At 40.0% G+C, this 17,481-nt stretch overlaps 1 protein-coding gene across 8 annotated transcripts in view; it reads right to left on the minus strand.

Moving 5' to 3' along the window:
* LOC149260954 (uncharacterized) overlaps window positions 1-17,481 on the minus strand; it is an 81,115-nt gene that overhangs the window by 38,448 nt on the left and 25,186 nt on the right. The window contains exons 2-3 of one of the 8 annotated variants that reach the window (XM_089421468.1): window positions 8,841-9,016; window positions 8,525-8,734 (exon numbers count right to left, since the gene is read on the minus strand). The exons of the other annotated variants lie outside the window; for them this stretch is intronic. The gene's annotated coding sequence lies outside the window, so the exon portion shown is untranslated. The remainder of the gene's footprint in view (window positions 1-8,524; window positions 8,735-8,840; window positions 9,017-17,481) is intronic. 8 annotated transcript variants of the gene reach the window in all.

The following is a 17,481-nucleotide window of genomic DNA, read 5'->3' on the forward strand; positions in this document are numbered from 1 at the left end:
CTACAAACATCAACACCCATTGCATCATCAGCATCAAATCAACCATCCACAATGAAACATCCATCAAGAAGGGTACAATGCCAACATGGGGGCATCCTATGGGGTCTTGGTGTACATCAAATGTTGAGGCAATGTCCTAGCTCTAATGCTCAATGTCCAAGGTGTTGGAGGAAGAGGAAGACATCATCAATGTTGCTAAATCATCACATGCCCCAAAGTCCCTTAAAAAGTATGCAACAACATGCCTGGAAGTGCTCTAGTGGAGTTGACACATGAATTCATCATCCTCCCTAAAGTGTTGAAGAAGCATGCTAAGATCCCTCAAGGGATTGTTAATTTTCCATTGTTCTATGCTTAGTACAATCACTTAGCCCAATTCTTTCTTCAGTTAGCAATTCACTTTTAAACAAATTAAATCTTCCAAAAATAATGAGCAATTATAGATAGAACAGCAAATCCATGATGCGATAGAAGACATTCAAGATCAATGACAAGAGACAAAAGATTTGCTCAACGTCTAAGGAAAAGCCCCACAAAGGGGAAAACCCTTTCAAATTCTTCTTCTATTAGATTGTCATCAAATGTTCAGCAGAGAGATACAATATTCCAATCAATCAATGAGTCAAAGGACAACAGCTTTGACCAACCAATTCAATTAACCAATATCCAATGAGAGATGAGCCCAAAAGTCAAATCTGATCCAAAGTCAAACTCTGCAATTTTTGTCAAAGTCAACAACAATCAACAATAGTCAAAGATGCCCTAACCAGTCAACATTCAGCAATCAAAGTGTTTCCAAAGCAGCGCAATGAATAGTCAAGGAACTCGACCTTTTTTGCTGGTCAAAGTCAAGTCAAAACAACCCCAAAAATAGCTCGGTCAAAGGAGAGAGAATCCACGATCAAACTCAGAATTTCCTATGGTCAAACTGCAATCAAAGGTTTGCAGTCAACACTAGTGAAACAGCGAAAAAATTGCTTTCTTCACCAAAGAATTAGGCCTCCCAAGATCGAAATTTTCAAGTCAAAGTGAGTCAAAAAGCCAAGTCAAAGTTGGTCAACAGTTGCCCAAAAGAAAGTCAACACAAAAATTTTAGAATGCCCTTCTTGCCTTCACATGTGTGAGCTCGGACTCCTTGATTGCGAATCTGTACGAGCCAATCACAAGAGGGGAGAGAAGAGAAGATGTGTTGATGTGATGTCCAAATGAGGTTGCCCTGATGGATATTTATATGTTTCTTTGGAGACACAACAAACATAACCCATCAATTCTAAGCTAGTCACATTCACGGACCCGACTCCCTTGAACAACCTTTAGATCAAGAGGGAGTACAATTATCTCGATCCATGGAATTTCATCCTAATTCCTTTGCTCGAGATAAATTTAAGTACTCTAAGCACATTGGTTTGGTCATTTAAATGTAACACTATTTCTTATGGTATTGCATTATTCATAATTTAATGAAACTTTGTGTTATTATTTTCTATTTAGATTCATGGTGGTAGTAATGGTGTAAGAATTTCCACCACAATTATATTGTTTGGATTTTAATTTGTTGGACTTAATCTGTTTTTTATTTTTATGAATAATTTGATGTCCAAATGAGGTTGCCTTGATGTGTATTTATATGTTCTTTGGAGACCCAAGTATGACTTTAGGTCAACCTGTACTTTTGTGTACTTGTGGGTTTTTTAATTAAAAATAATATTTTTCCTTAGACAAATTCAATTCTTCCAAGGGCTACTAGGGGTCTTTCTTGATGAGGAAGGTTGTCCAAAGGAGGGAATTTTTCCCTGAGCTACGAAATTAACACTCCCTCCTAGCTAGGGAGAAATTTCCGAGCGCATTATGAATCTCGTCTCAATAGTCTCATCATCGTCATCACTGAACCAAGTCATAGCTCGTCTCTATTCATCTTTGCTCATCTTTGCTCATCTGTTGAACACTCTCGAATCCAAAGAAGAAAAATCACCATAGGGGAGCTTCGGCTAACACCCTAAGGACAATAGGCAGGATACCACTTACCGCAAGAGGTAAGGCAATCTATTCTATTGTTTGTTGATCTTCCCAACTTGACCCTCAAGAGTTAATGGTAGAACACCTGCATCACATCACTTAAGTAGGATACCAATTACCATGAATGGTAAGGATAACAGACTATCTCAAGTATGTTCACCCATTGGCCAAATGGGGAGAAACAATCCCAACAAGCCCAGCTTGTGGGTAGGATGCCAACTGGGGTATACCCTATCAAGGCTAATGAGTGACAATAGGCAAGATATGACTTACCATGGAAGGTAAGGATCACATATTATCCTATTGCTTGACAATAGGCGAGATATGACTTACCATGGAAGGTAAGGATCACAGGCTATCCTATTGCTTGACAATAGGCAAGATACAACTTACCCTATTGTCTAGAATTCCCTCAACCCCAAGAGCTCCCAGGCTCAATTCCTCTCCCTGTGAACTCAAATAAGCGAGGAGAGCATTGCTCAGTGTCCTCAATCAGTCGGGACACCTTATCTAGGAGGGTCACATCCATCAGTCCAATTTGCTCTCTGAAGACCAAGAACAACTCTCCAAAGAGCTTCCTCAACCATACAACCTTGCAACTCGCCATGTTAACAGCAATGTACTCAACCTCGCAACTCGCCATGCTAGCAGCAATGTACTCAGCCTCAGCAATACTAAGGGCAATGGACTTTTGTTTCCTGCTCATCCAAGATATCATGGTAGATCCAAAACTAAAGTAGCACCCTAATGTGCTCTTCTTGACAATAGCATTTCTAGCCCAATCAGCATCAGTGTACACATTAAGTCGTACATCTCCCACAGTTTATTTCAAACCAAGGTTAATCATCTCATGCAATATCTTAGCACATGCTTGGCAGCAACCCACTGTAAATGAAGATGCTCAGTCATGAATTGACTCAAAGTGTTCATTGCAAAACATATATCTCGACGAGTGTTCACTAAGAACATCAATGCCCCAATCAACTGTCGATTCTCAGTGGAATTAGCTAAGTCGGATCCAGCAACATCTCCACATAACTTCTTGAAGTTCATTTCCATCGGTGTGACCACAGACTTGCATTCTACCATTCCAAATCGTTCCAACAATTTCACAACATATTTTCCTTGTGAAAGGAAAATCTCATTGGGTCTTTGCCACACTTCTTATCCCGGTAAATAATGCATCAAACCAAGATCTTTCATTTCGAATTCAGTGCCAACTCCCTCTTACACTTGAGCATCAGAGGCTCACTACCTGTCAAGAATAGATCATCAACATATAATAACAAAATGAGAGGCTTGGACCACTTTGAAGTAGAGGTTCGGATCAACATTGCTTCTCACAAATCCAAGCTTCACCATGTAACTATCAATACAGGCATACCAAGCTTTAGGGGCTTGCTTCAAACCATATAGTGCTTTCTTCAACCTACAAACATGAGTCTTCTTGTCCTTCACTTCAAATCCATGTGGTTGCTCAACATATACTTCTTCCCAAAGTATGCCATAAAGAAACACAGTCTTTACATCCATCTGATGAAGAGTCCATCCTTGACTTGCAACAAGGGCTACAATAGAACGGATAGTAGTATATCAGGCAACTGGTGCAAATATGTCATCATAATCTTCTCCCTCTTTCTAGGAGAAACCTCTAGCCACGAACCTCGCCTTATATTTCTCAATACTCCCATCAGCTCCATGTTTAATCTTGTACAGCCATTTAGAAGTCACAACAAACCTCCCTCTGGGTCAAGAAACAACTTTCCACACATCATTCTTCATAATGGATTCATACTCTAGCCATGGCATCCTTCCAAACCTACTCTTTCACTGCTTCTTCAAAAGTAGGAGGTTCAACGTGAATGATGGAGCTCGTAGCTAAGACGTACCCCTGGTATCAACATGGTTTCTTGCTTTCTCTAAAAGTACCTCTAACAACAGCATGCCTTTCAGTATCCTATAACGTATCACGAAGCCAAAGGGGTCTCTTCCTGGTAGGGGGATCACATGGAGGAGGATCCAAGGGGTCCATAGGCTCCATGGGATCATCAACAACATCTTTCTCTGGCTCAAGCACAGAAGGGTCATCTAGAAGGTCCACATCATCATCCTTCTTCTCAAAAGGAGGAGGAGGAATATCCCTTGCTTTCCCAAGAGCAGCATCCTCATCGAATGTCACATCCCTGCTAAACTCTATAGTCCTTTGAATAAGCACATATTTTCTAAAAGCTTTAGAATTATCATAGTATCCAACAAACATACCTTTCTTTTTGGTGGCTTCTAGCTTGTTCCTATTGTCCTTCGGCACATGAAAGTATACGGGGCAGCCAAAGACTCTCAGATGACCAACAACAAACCTCACACTAGTGAACGCTCCTTCAAGAGTCTTGTCACCCGAAGCTTGATGAGGAATCTCGTTTTGAACATAGACCATTGTATTAGTGGCTTCTCCCCAAAGGAACTTTGGCGGATTTTGATCATGCAACATAGCTCAGGCAACTTCCATGATGGACCTATTCATTCTTTCATCCACACAATTCTACTCGAGATTATATGGTACAATAGTCTCGTTCTTGATTCCAACCTTCCAGCAAAAGTTAACCAACTCGTTTGAAGTATATTCTCCACCAATGTGGAACCCGAAAACTTTGATTCTCTTCCCTGTTTGATTTTCTATCAGCGCCTTGAAGTCCTTGAACATGTCAAATGCTTCGTCCTTATGCTTCAAATAAAATATCCATGTTTTCCTGGAGAAGTCATCAATAAAGATTATATAATAGAGGTATCCACCAAGGGAGTGCACTAGCATGGGTCCACATAGGTCAGAGTGAATGACATGAAGAATATCATTGGTCCTGCTTTTGCTAGAGGGGAATGGTCCCCTTGACTTCTTTCTACTAGCACGTCTTGGACATACCCCATCATGACTAGCTTGAACCTCAGGCATCCCAAAAACCAATTTTTTTACTTTAAGCAGGTCTTCATAGTGTAGATGTACCAATCTTCGGTGCCATAGCTCACTTTGATGATTACTATCGTGAACCATTGCTCGCAGTAGCCTTCCATTGACTCTATAAAGTCCTTCAATTCTAGATCCTAAGGTGAAAGCATCCCTCATGCGATATTCCATAAGCCAAGTGAGGAAGATATAGATACTAGGTTCTTCTTTATTCCGAGTACAATACAGTTTCCCCATTATCCAAATGAAATTTGTCAAAACCAAAACCCCTCGCAAAATGAGTGGAGTTGTCCCCAAGGATGATCTTTAAATTGGCCTCCCTCTCAACCATATTGGAGAGGACTTCCCAATATCCAGAGAAATGTTTAAAAGCCCCACTATCTACCAACCAGCTCCCACACGAATATAGAGGAGAAGAACTAGAAAGAGCATAAATAATAATATATTTAGATTGAGTAGTAGTTGCATTATTTCCATACCTAGAGTTCCTTGATCTCTTTTAGGGACAATGGCCTTCTTCACGATCATCAGGAGCATCTCTTCTTCTTCTATCATCTCTTCTTCTTTTATCATATACTCTTCTTTTATCATTGAACTTGTTATTGTTGTTGAAGCCAACAATTGTTATTGTAGTTGGATCTTGGAGCATCACTCTTTTCTGAACAATCTTGGGCATAGTGACCATGCTTGTGATAATTGTAGCATTCAATGTTCCTAATCTTCTATTGGAGTCCTTTGATTCAAGAACAAGCTTTCTTGAACCAGAAGATCTTCCTCTTCCTTTCCTCTTCTTGTCTTGAATAGCAAATGCAGAGGGTTCTCCTTCTTCATGCTTTTGAATTCTTCCTCTAGATATCATCCTTGTTTCTTCTTGAGTGGATTTACCAATGAGCTCATCAAATGTTGGGAGCTTATTATTGCTGCTTATAGTAGTAAGGAAGATTTCCCAAACAGGAGAAAGGCCTTGAAGAGTGACTAGCACCAGCACTCTATTAGATATAGGATCTCGAGCAGTATGCAATTGATCCCTTAGTTGGGATATCCTCATGACATAGGATTACACAGATTCCCCCTTGTTCATCTTAATGTCCTTGAGTTGATTCTTCAAGGAAAGAATGTGATTCAAATTGTTTACCTCATACATCCCAACCAGCTTGTCATAGATATCCTTAGACTTCTTCAATTTTCCAACATAAGTAAATGATCTTTCAAAGAATCAATAAGAATTTTCTTGGCTTTGATCTCACCTTTCTTATACTTGGTCTTGGCAGCAGCAGGAGCATTTTCCGGTGGCTCATGCACTTTCCTTCCACATATTCCAAAACATCATTTTCATCCAATATCACTTCCAACCTGATCTTCCAAGCAACAAAGTTTGATGAGTCACCCAGTTTCTCTGTATCCTTGAAGTAAGAAGTAGACATTTTGACCAAGTAGCTTCTCTAAACAGATTCCTTCAAAGGTGATAGCTTGTCTCTTGTCTCCTCGGGCTTGTCTTCACCTCAACTCTAATACCATGTTAAGTTTACATTGTTCTATGCTTAGAACAATCACTTAACCCAATTCTTTCTTCAATTGGCAATCACTTTTAAACAAATTTAATCTTCCAATAAAAATGAGCAATTGTAGATAGAACAGTAAATCCAAGATGCAAAAGAAGACAATCAAGATCAATGACAACAAAACACAAGATTTGGTCAAAGACCACGAAAAAACCCCACAAGGGGGAAAACCCTTTAAAAATTTTCTTCTATTATATTTTCATCAAATGTTCAGTAGAGAGATATAATATTCCAATCAATCAATGAGCCAAAGGACAACAGCTTTGACCAATCAATTCCATTTACCAATATCCAATGAGAGATGAGCCCAAAAGTCAAATCTAATCCAAAGTTAAACTCTGCAATTTTTTTATCAAAGTCAACAGTAGTCAAAGATGCCCTAACCAGTCAATGTTCAGCAGACAAAGTATCTCCAAAGCAGGTCCGTCAACAGTCAAGGAACTCAACCTCTTGCTGGTCAAAGTCAGGTCAAAACAGACCCAAAATTAGCTTGGTCAAAGGAGAGAGAATCTGTGGTCAAACTGCAGTCAAAGGTTTGCGGTCAAACCCATTCAAACAGCCCAAAACAATTCGCTTTCTTCACCAAAGAATTCAGCCTCCCAAGATTGAAATTTTCCAAGTCAAAGTGAGTCAAAAAGCCAAGTCAAACTTGGTCAACAGTTGCCCAAACAAAAGTCAACGCAAAAATTTCAGAATGCCCTTCTTCCCATTGCACATGTGAGCTCGGACTCCTTGATTGCAGACCTATACGAACCAATCAAAAGAAGAGAGAAGAAAAGATGTGTTGACCTGATGTCCAAATGAGGTTGCCTTGTTGTGTATGTATATGCTTCTTTAGAGACCCAATTATGACTTTAGGCTGACCTGTACTTTTGTGTACTTGTGGGTATTTTTCATAAAAAATAATATTTTTCCTTGACCAAATTAAATTCTTCTAAGGTCTAGTAGGGGCCATTCTTGATGAGGAAAGTTGTCCAAAGGAGGGAATTTGTCCCTGAGCTACCAAATTAACAGGGATCCGGATAACCAATGAAAACCTGTAGTAAGCACCTAACCCAGCTCATGGAATCAAGTGAGATCATCAAGGTACCTCAAACCATAAAAATATCAAAGTGGACCATATTTAATGGAACAAGGCATCAAAGTACATCACACGAGCCTCATCTCCAAATGTCTCTCTAGCTTAAGACTTGTAAACATGTTTCGCCACATAGGCATCTGAGGGCTATCAACGGGCCCTATAATATGCTTCCAACCTCAAGGGGAGGAACAGTTCCTAGGCCGACCAATCAATCAAAAGGTATAAGTGAACAAGGTGAGATGGTTTGTGGTTAACTTCATGGAAGATGACACTGTGGTGTACCACTCATACTACTATTGTCCTTTGAGTGTTATGATGTGAAGAGCAAGCAACTGTGGGTCCTGAGTTACCCCTTTCCTTGGCCTATTTTTACCACCCCTCAAGTGCGCCTTTTTCTTCAATGATTTTCTTTTTCTTTCCTACATAGCTTGGTTTATAAGCTTCATTAGATGCATCAATTAACCTTTTAAGATGTAATTTATTGCTCCTACTACCACTGTCACATCAACCTGCCTACAGCTCCAACCATTCACTGTTGCCACTCTTCCTGCACCAGCCTACTGCCACCTCTACACTTCACTGTACACATACTATCACAACATCACATCACCATTACTGTAGTTGTTGTAACATGATCACTGTATCATAGAAGACCTCTGTCATATGTAATGAAGAATGTTGCCAAATACATTAAGAAAGACCTTCGTCATATGTATCAAAGGGAACACTATCTCCTCAGCCACATGTATTATAATAGATCACTTGTTATCATAGAGCATAAGCACTGTCACAAGAACTGGTCACTGAGGATATAGTATGTTGATTCCACAATCACTATATCCACTGTTCTATATTTTAGATTTCTTCAACCTTTTGCCAGAGAATGTGTCAAAAAACAATTTGTACCTTAATTGCATTGATGTTGGTGCCACTGTCTCATTATAAATTTCTGTCAAGGATTGGAAGACTACAACTGTCAGTAGCCTCAAACTCTGTCATCATCATCAAACCTGAAAATGTCATCTCATACATATACTTCAACCAATCACATGCAGATCGCTTACACTGTCTCACCTAGAGCAATATATTATAGCCAGACATCATGACCAACACCCCCTGCAACAACACATCATCAAGCCACTGTCATGTCACACACAACATCATCGAGTCAGTTTCAGAAAGATCAACCAAGAGTATCATCTGCAGCATATACAGTGCTTACACAATAATTGGCAACAATGATATACTGTTACAAATATTCCTTTGGTCACAATGTTCAAATTCAAATTGCACCAACTCCAGCTATCTTTCGTTCTAAGCGCATGCTTTAGATCTAGAAATCAGGCTTTGCACTGCATCTTTGCATCAACACAACCACTCCTCAACTCAAAACAACCCCTGCATACAAACAGCAATATGTAATGATACACTTGCACAGTGCACTTATCACCTCAATCATTCCTCATTTAAATGCACCTACGATCTTTTACAAAACTGTCTCTTTCACTGGGTATTTAGCATTCAACCAAAGATTTGCTTTTCTACTTTATCGATCCAAAACTTGGCACGCATTCAAACTATGATTTGTAAAAGATATGCAATGTACAGTTTATGCACTTGCCCTCCAATTCTCACAATTCAGACAATCGCACTTGGTCGATCTTTACAACATTCCTGTAGGTAAAGGTTCACAAAAACTCCACTCCAGCATAAGGCCCATTACTTGTTTCCATGTTTTATTCACTGCAATATAGAGAAGTCGTTGTAACACATATTTAAAAACCAATTGAACCAAAAGGAATTTTCAATCTCATGACGCAGGAAATGTTAGAGTTTATGATCTGCGTTAAAAACATTCCATAGAGCCACAGTCTCAGTGATGGATCCGCAATAGCTAATAGAAGTTTCATTGAATCATATGAAGGAATATCGACAACCCCAAGCTAGACTTCACTTCTCCACAAGATCACAGGAGGAATATCAGCTGTGTGGTTGATACAATAGATGTGATTTGCACATACTGTAGATCAGGGTTTTATGCCATTGTAAATTTCTAGAATGGCCACATACAAGATCAGACAATGAGCGATTTTTACAAAGAACTAATCATCTATAATATTCGGTCCTTCCTGCAAAAAGATGGCAGCGAATCCCAAATATGCCAAAAGCCAACTGATTAGAACAGTGAATTTTCTTCCTGCCAAACACCCACAGAATTGTTGATCTCTCCAGGAACATGTTGGCTGCAGGGATAATTCACCTCAGATCGTTCGATGCCTTTAAAATCTGCAAAATAAAATAAGAACGAAAACGCTTGTTCCAAAGATTAAAGAAGAAAAAACCGAACCACAGAACCCTTTCTGACTACAGGAGTATTTCAGAGCTTCTCCACAGCTTGAGAAAAATCTCAGAGATATGCGAGTCAGTTTGATAATTTTGTGATTAGATGAGTGCCATTATATAGTATTTGAAATGCCCTCGTTTGTGGAAGCTGACTCAACCTTTGGAAGGAAAATAATTAATTATTTAATTTGAAAATAATTTAATTTTGAGCCAAAAATATAGTGAGGCCAACACCTAGAATAATTCAAAGTTAATATTGGTCCAAATGTTATTTTCAAAGTTTGGACCATATTGAAATTATATTATTCCTCACCAATAATTGATTCCTCAATAAAAACTCCTCTCATGTGACAAGCCACATCATCACATCCTGAAGATCCTTCTTTCTGAGCCAATACAATGTTGCCATGTCATCACTGTTGGTGCCAAAACATCATCCTTTATTCGACATCGTCATCATCAGCCCTTGGGGTTTTGGACCGCTGGTTGGGGTCACTAACTTTGAGTGGACATATCTCACAAATAGCAAGGGTCCATGAATCACTCTGCATATGAACAGAATCAACATGATGAGGAAAATTCATCTGGAGAGGTTTTCAAGACAAAATCAATGATTTGCTTCCTCAAAAATGCCAATAACTACGGGGTGTGCTCAGCTTCCAAGGAAGCCAAACCCTAGAGCTAAGGTTTCATCCAGTGGCTAGGGTTTCATCAACCTGCATCATCCAGCTGCAACATTTTGTGGACATCAACGATAACCATGACCTCATCACATCATCATCATCATTGGTTCCTAGGGTTAGGGTTTCATCCTACAGCTAGGGTTTTTGCCACATCATCAAACTACACTAGAGCTAGGGTTTCATCATCATTTGCATAATCATCCTGCACTTGTTGCTTGAAGCCCTGCACCTGTTGCTTGACATCCTGCATCTGCTGCTTGACATCATGCACCTCATCCTATATTAGCTCGACATCCTACATCTACTCCTGCTTTGACATCAATGACAACATACTCAACAATAATGTCTTCCATGTTTCATGCCTCAAGAAGGCCATGGGGCAATACGTCGTCACTTCTACCAAAGTTTCGCCATCGGATGAAGAAGGGCAATTAATTTTGGTTCCCAAAGAACTTTCAGAGGTAAGGGAACAAAAGCTAAGGAGCAGGACCATCAAAGAGTATCTGGTTAAATGGAAGGATTTCCCTGATGCCACATGGGAAGGGAACAGGTGCTCCAACATCTTGGATTGAAATTGCTTGAGGATAAGCAATCTTGGGCGAGGAGGACTGTAATGTCCCCATCCGTTTAGGAGACATAAGGAGAAGATTTTGCTATCCTAATTAAGTTCCCATAGTCTAGGACGAGAAAATTAATCAAGAGAACACAATCCGCCTAGGAGAACACCTTATAAAAAGTTAAAGTGGAGAAAATCAAACATGGGTCCTAAGCTAATGAAAAATCACTTTTAAATTATAATATGAGAAAACCCACTAAAATGACTTTACTAAAATAAAAGGCAAAAGGGCAACAAAAGAGTCGAATTATAAAAAAAGAGAAATGAGGAGTTTCTCCTCATTCTTGCATTTGATCACTTGAGAAATAGATTTTGGAGAGCTCTTGAGAAAGAGACTAGGGCTTTGGAAATCTTCATTCTGGTTGTTGGTGTTGATTTTTGGTAGCATCGGATGTGCTCTAGCCTTGAAATTTGGAGGAGAGACTAAAGCACATAAGATTTCCAAGACCCAGAAATCGTTTTGAGAAATTCGATCCGGATGAGGAGTTATTAAAATAATTAATATTTTAAATGGGTTCCTAAGTCTAAACTTAGGAAAATAAAAATATTAATGGGTATTAATAAAGATAAGCAAGAGAAGCTTCTAAGAGACAAGGATCAAGCCAAATCTAATCTTAATCATTAATTAGAGACTTAATCTGGGTCGTTGAAGACTCAACGGAAAAAGTATAAGAGGAGGCTTGAGGGTCAGTTGGAGAGACACCAACAGATACTCAATATCTAAAGGAAAATCGATTCTCAAAGAGAAGGAAATCGATTTCAGAGGGAGAGTTGCAAGGTGGAGGAAGAGGGGGGATGAGCAACAGTTAGAGAGCTCAGAAGAAGTGACGTAGGGACTCTGAGAGACAGCGTAGAGGGAGACACAAATTAGAGAGACGCAGGAATGATGCAGAGAGGGACCAGAGTTGAGCAGAGCCACGTAGAATGATGCAGGGCTAATGCAATAGAGAAAGGAAGCTCTCCAAGGTGCCAGAAAGTCTTAGAGAAAAGTCTCAAGGGTTTTCTCCCAGTGTCTATGTAAATTTTTCTGCAAAAGCGATTGTTGTTGAAGATTAATAAAACCATCCTTTGCTGCACCGGTTTTCCCGCATTGGGTTTTTTCGGGGAAAATTGTCCAAAAAAAATTGTGTTGATGTGATTGATTCTTGTGCATATATTGTTTCTGTATAATGGTGTGATATCTGCAATAGCATTTATTTTAATATTACTGAAGGGATTTCATAAATAACTTACTGGGAATAATAAGTAGGTGAAATAAATCAATTGCTGCAGTAATAGAATTTCTGTTTAGAAATTTTCACATGGTATCAGAGCAAAGATTCGGCGACAGGAAGGGAAAATCAATTATGGGTCAAGAGCATGATGCAGAGGCATCCACTCAAGGAGACTCGTGTAGATTTTCAGAAGAATGCACAAGAGACAGAAATTACGATTATTCTATGTTGGCTTCTAGATTGGAAGAAGAAGTTGCTTGCGTAGCAAGCTCTGCCTCCTCAGAGGTTTGGTATATAGATAATGGAGCCTTCTGGCATATGACAGGAATCCGAGAATGTTTTTCAGATTATCAGGAAGAAAGAATGAATTTTCAGATCACCATGGGGAATAAGGCAAAGTGTACTCCAGTAGGGAAAGGTACTATAGTTTTTCAAACAGAAATAGGAGAGCAGTTCCGAGCTACCAATGTGTTGCATGTGCCAGGACTGGGGATGAACTTACTTTCTATATCTCAACTTCAAAACAAGGGCTATGACGTTTTCTTCATTAAGGAGAAAGTACACATCAAACATCTCAATTGGAAAAAGAAGGTCTGGATCAGAATCAGAAGTACTAGGTTGTACAGATTGCAGTTAGAATCACCAATGGCACTGATAGGCAGTAATGGAGACAAGGATTTGAACGAACTATGGCACAAAAGGATAGGACATTTGCACCATGGGGCTTTAAGAATTCTCAGAAAAACTGTAACAGGTGTTCTAGATCTTAGTACTGAATGAGATGATGCATGCAGAGGGTGTTGTCTGGGCAAGTATACCAAAGCAGCGTTTCCAAGAAGTAACAATAGGGCCAAGAGTGTACTAGGATTGATACACTCAAACATCTGCGGACTGATGTCCACAAAAGCTCTTAGTGGTGCTGAATACTTCGTCACCTTCATCGATGACCATTCCAGGAAGACTTGGATCTACTTTCTAAAAACCAAAGATGAGGTTTTCAGTCGATTCAAAGAGTTTAAGGCTCAAGTGGAAAATCTGACAGGAAAGAAGATAAAAGTGTTGCGCTCAGACAATGGTGGAGAGTATGTTGACAAGGACTTCACCAATTTTTGTGCTAGGGAGGGCATCGGAAGAGAGTGGACAGCTCCCTACAATCCGGAGCAGAATGGAATAGCAGAAAGGAAGAAGAAGACCATTGTGGAAGCAGCTAGGGCTATGTTGTATGATCAGGATATGCCAAAATTCTTGTAGGCAGAAGCATGCAGCATGGCAATCTATGTCCAGAATAGAACTCTTCATAGGGCATTGGGCAAAATTACTCCAGAAAAGGTCTTTACCGAGAAGACACCTGAATTTAGTTATTTCAGGATATTTGGGAGTTTAGCATATTGTCGTATACCCAAGGAGAAGAGGAAGAAGTTAGATCGAACTACAGAGAAAGGATATCTTGTGGGATATAGCGAGAATGCTAAGGCATATAGAATCTATCTTCCACGGAGCACGAAGGTAGTAGTTCGACGAGATGTAAAGTTCATGGAGGATAGAGCTTCAGAAAATCTCGAGAAATGCCTTCCAAGGAACAGTCAAAAGACAAATCATTGGTCAAACCACTTCAACCAATAGAAGTTAGTACCAGAAATTCTCCTTCAAAACAAGAGGAATCACAAGAAGAGGAAGAGCTACCAAATGTGCCTACTACCAGCGGAAGAACGAGTCGAGAACTCCGACAGATATTGAAGGATGCAAAAAATTCATTGGTGCACCCAGGTACAGTAAAAGGTAGCGAAGACAGCCAGACAGATACCAGGCTTTAGCAGCTCAAGTTGGGGAACCCTCCAGTTTTCAGGAGGCCATTCAGCATCAAGTATGGGTGGATGCGATGGTGGAGGAATACAGCTCTATAATGGTGAATGATGTCTGGGAAGTGGTGCCTAGGCCTCAGGACAGATCAGTGGTAGGTTCGAGATGGATCTACAAGATCAAATATGTTGCAGACAACAATGTGGAGAAATACAAAGCTAGGTTTGTGGCTAAGGGGTATGCTCAAAAGGAAGGAATAGACTATGAATATACCTTCGCCCCAGTAGCCAAGTATACATCTATTACAACCGTGATATCTCTTGCAACTCAGATGGGGTGGGTGATTCATCAGATGGATGTCAAAACGGCATTTTTGAACGGGGTAATAGAAGAGGAAGTATACATTGAACAGCCAGAAGGCTTTGAGACACATGAGAAGAAATCTCATGTATGCAGATTAAAGAAAGCCTTGTATGGGCTTAAACAGGCACCTAGAGCATGGTATGGTCGAATTGATGGCTACTTGCAGAAGATGGGGTTCGTCAAGAGTGATGCAAATCCCAATCTCTACTATTTGGTTGTAGAGAATGAGCTTCTAGTCCTAGTATTATATGTGGATGATCTCTTCCTGACAAGTTCATCGAGGATTGCAAGAAGAATCTAGCCACAGAATTTGAACTGAAGGATTTGGGAAAGATGCATTATTTCCTAGGGTTGGAAGTTTGGCAGCAGAAGGGTTAGATCTTCCTTGGGCAAAGGAGATAGAGATTCAGGATGAAGGATTGTAGTGTTGAAAAGTGTAACTAGGTTCGGTCTTCATTATTTTTGCATTAATGTATTTTTGTATTTAAAGAATTATTTTTGCTCTAATTAAAGAGCTCAAGACAAGTCATGTAAAAATGAAGACAGTGATGTATTATTTGTGTAAATGTAATGAATGTAAGTCCTTCTAGATCATCAAAGAAATACTCAAATGTGTGCCCACAATTTTACTCTTGAAACCACTCAAAGGAAGGCTATGAAACCACGTCAGCTCAGCTAAATAATCTAAGGAAACATTGGCCTAATCGAAGTTCACGCCGGCTCAATGAATGGGGAGGCAAGCCTATATATAAGCTATGTATGGAGCCTCCACAAGGCAATTCAATACACTTCTCTCACGAAGAAGCAAGGTAGCAAAGTAGTGGCAGCATATGAGGAAGTTTGTCCCCTCATCGAACCTGCACCTCGTCTCAGCATCTGGGTCTGGATTAGCATATTGCATCTCATGATTGCATTTGAAGGGCAGTCCTGACCTCAATAGGAAGGAGGAGTCTGCGGATGACAGTGCGAGGGTACAGTAAGGCTAGTAGAGCCCTAACTCCATCCACGTATGCATATACGCTCTAAATTCTAGGGCACCCTCCTTCCCTATGGTGACAGTGAACCGGATCATCTTGTGGAAGCCTTGTACATCAGCTATATTCATAACTGTGACAACGTATAATAAATATATATATGGATCAAGAGTAGATCAAGGCTAGGAGAGCCTATCCAAATTGTTTTGGTGTAGACTGATATAATTCTTCAATTGCAGAACTGAACAGTGTTACTGGGTACATATTTTGAGGTATTCTCCTTTGATGTTGAAGGCATTTCAAGGTCAAGTTTGGGTCATGTAATTTCTCAATAAAGAGTTCAAAGGGAAAGAGTTCAAGGGTTTTTCCTCTCAAATTTTGGAGAGGTTTTTGCCTCGGCATGGCGCCAATATTTTGTGTACTTGTGCATGATTGATTTTCTTGTTTTGATAGCTGGTTGATGATAATGATACATAGTAATAATATCGATCAAATCTGAAGAAAATAATATCTCAAGCAATTATCTAAGAAAGAGAAATACAACAATTGGTTTGCCCTTAAACTTCTCAACATGTAGGCCTATGGCTACTCCAATGATCACCAAGTGGAAGAAAATTGATGCATCGGAAGACAAAGATGTTGATCCCACCTTGTACAGGTAGCTCATAGGATCCCTGATGTATCTTGTCAATACCAGGCCAGACATTTGTGATGCTGTCAACACCCTCAGTCAGTTCATGGTGGAACCTAAGCGGGCGTATTGGGCAGCAGCGAAACATGTTCTCAGGTATATACAAAGAACAGTCGAGCATGGACTATTGTACACTACAGGCAATGACATCAAGCTGAGTGGGTTCACTGACACAGATTGGGGTGGAAGTTCAGTAGATCGAAAAAGTACCATTGGGTACTGTTTCAGCATTGGGTCAGGGATGACTTCCTGGTGCAGTAGGAAACAGAAATCCATAGCTCTGAGCTCAGTAGAAGTAGAATATATGGCCGCTAGCATAGCTTCATGCGAAGCCATGTGGCTTAGAAAATTGCTTGTGAACCTATTCAGTAGAAGGATGGAAGCGACCAGAATCATGTGTGATAATCAGAGTTGCATCAAGCTCTCTGAGAATCCAGTATTTCATGATCGGTCGAAGCACATTGATATCAGGTGTCACTTTGTTAGAGACTATGTCCAACGAGGAGCAGTACAATTGAGCTACACTCCTACAAGAGAACAGGTGGCAAACATCCTCACCAAGGCTCTAGGAAGAACAAAGTTTGTTCATTTCAGGGAGAAGATGGGGATGGTAAAGAATCCATTTCAATAATGGATAAGTATCAGAAGTTGCAATGCAGCAGTTAGCAGTAGCAGTACTATGGGCAGCATGATGCAACAGATTGAGAGGGAGCTACAGTACAGATGTAGCAATGACAGTGGCAGTGTCATAGGCAGCAGTACAGGAAGCAATAAATGTAATGGATGTTGGATCGCAGGCCAAGCATTAGCACAGGTACCGATGCGAAGGATCTGTGTGACATTTCAATTATGGAGCATTACTAGAGCACATTCCTCGCTAAGAGGGAGTGTTGATTTGTGGTAGCATGAGATGTGCTCTGGCCTTAAAATTTGGAGGAGAGGCTAAAGCACATGAGATCTCCAAGACCCAGAAGTCGTTTTGAGAAATTCCATCCGGATGAGGGGTTATTAAAATAATTAATATTTTTAATGGGTTCCTAAGTCTAAACTTATGAAACTAAAAATATTAATGGGTATTAATAAAGATAAGGATGAGAAGCTTCTAAGAGACAAGGATCAAGCCAAATCTAATCTTAGTCGTTGATTAGGGACTTAATCTCGGTCGTTGAAGACTCAACA

Source organism: Pinus tabuliformis, chromosome 6 (genome assembly GCF_031772625.1).
Source record: "Pinus tabuliformis cultivar Carrire ecotype Pingquan chromosome 6, CPIR1, whole genome shotgun sequence".
In the NCBI taxonomy this organism is placed as follows: Eukaryota; Viridiplantae; Streptophyta; class Pinopsida; order Pinales; family Pinaceae; genus Pinus; species Pinus tabuliformis.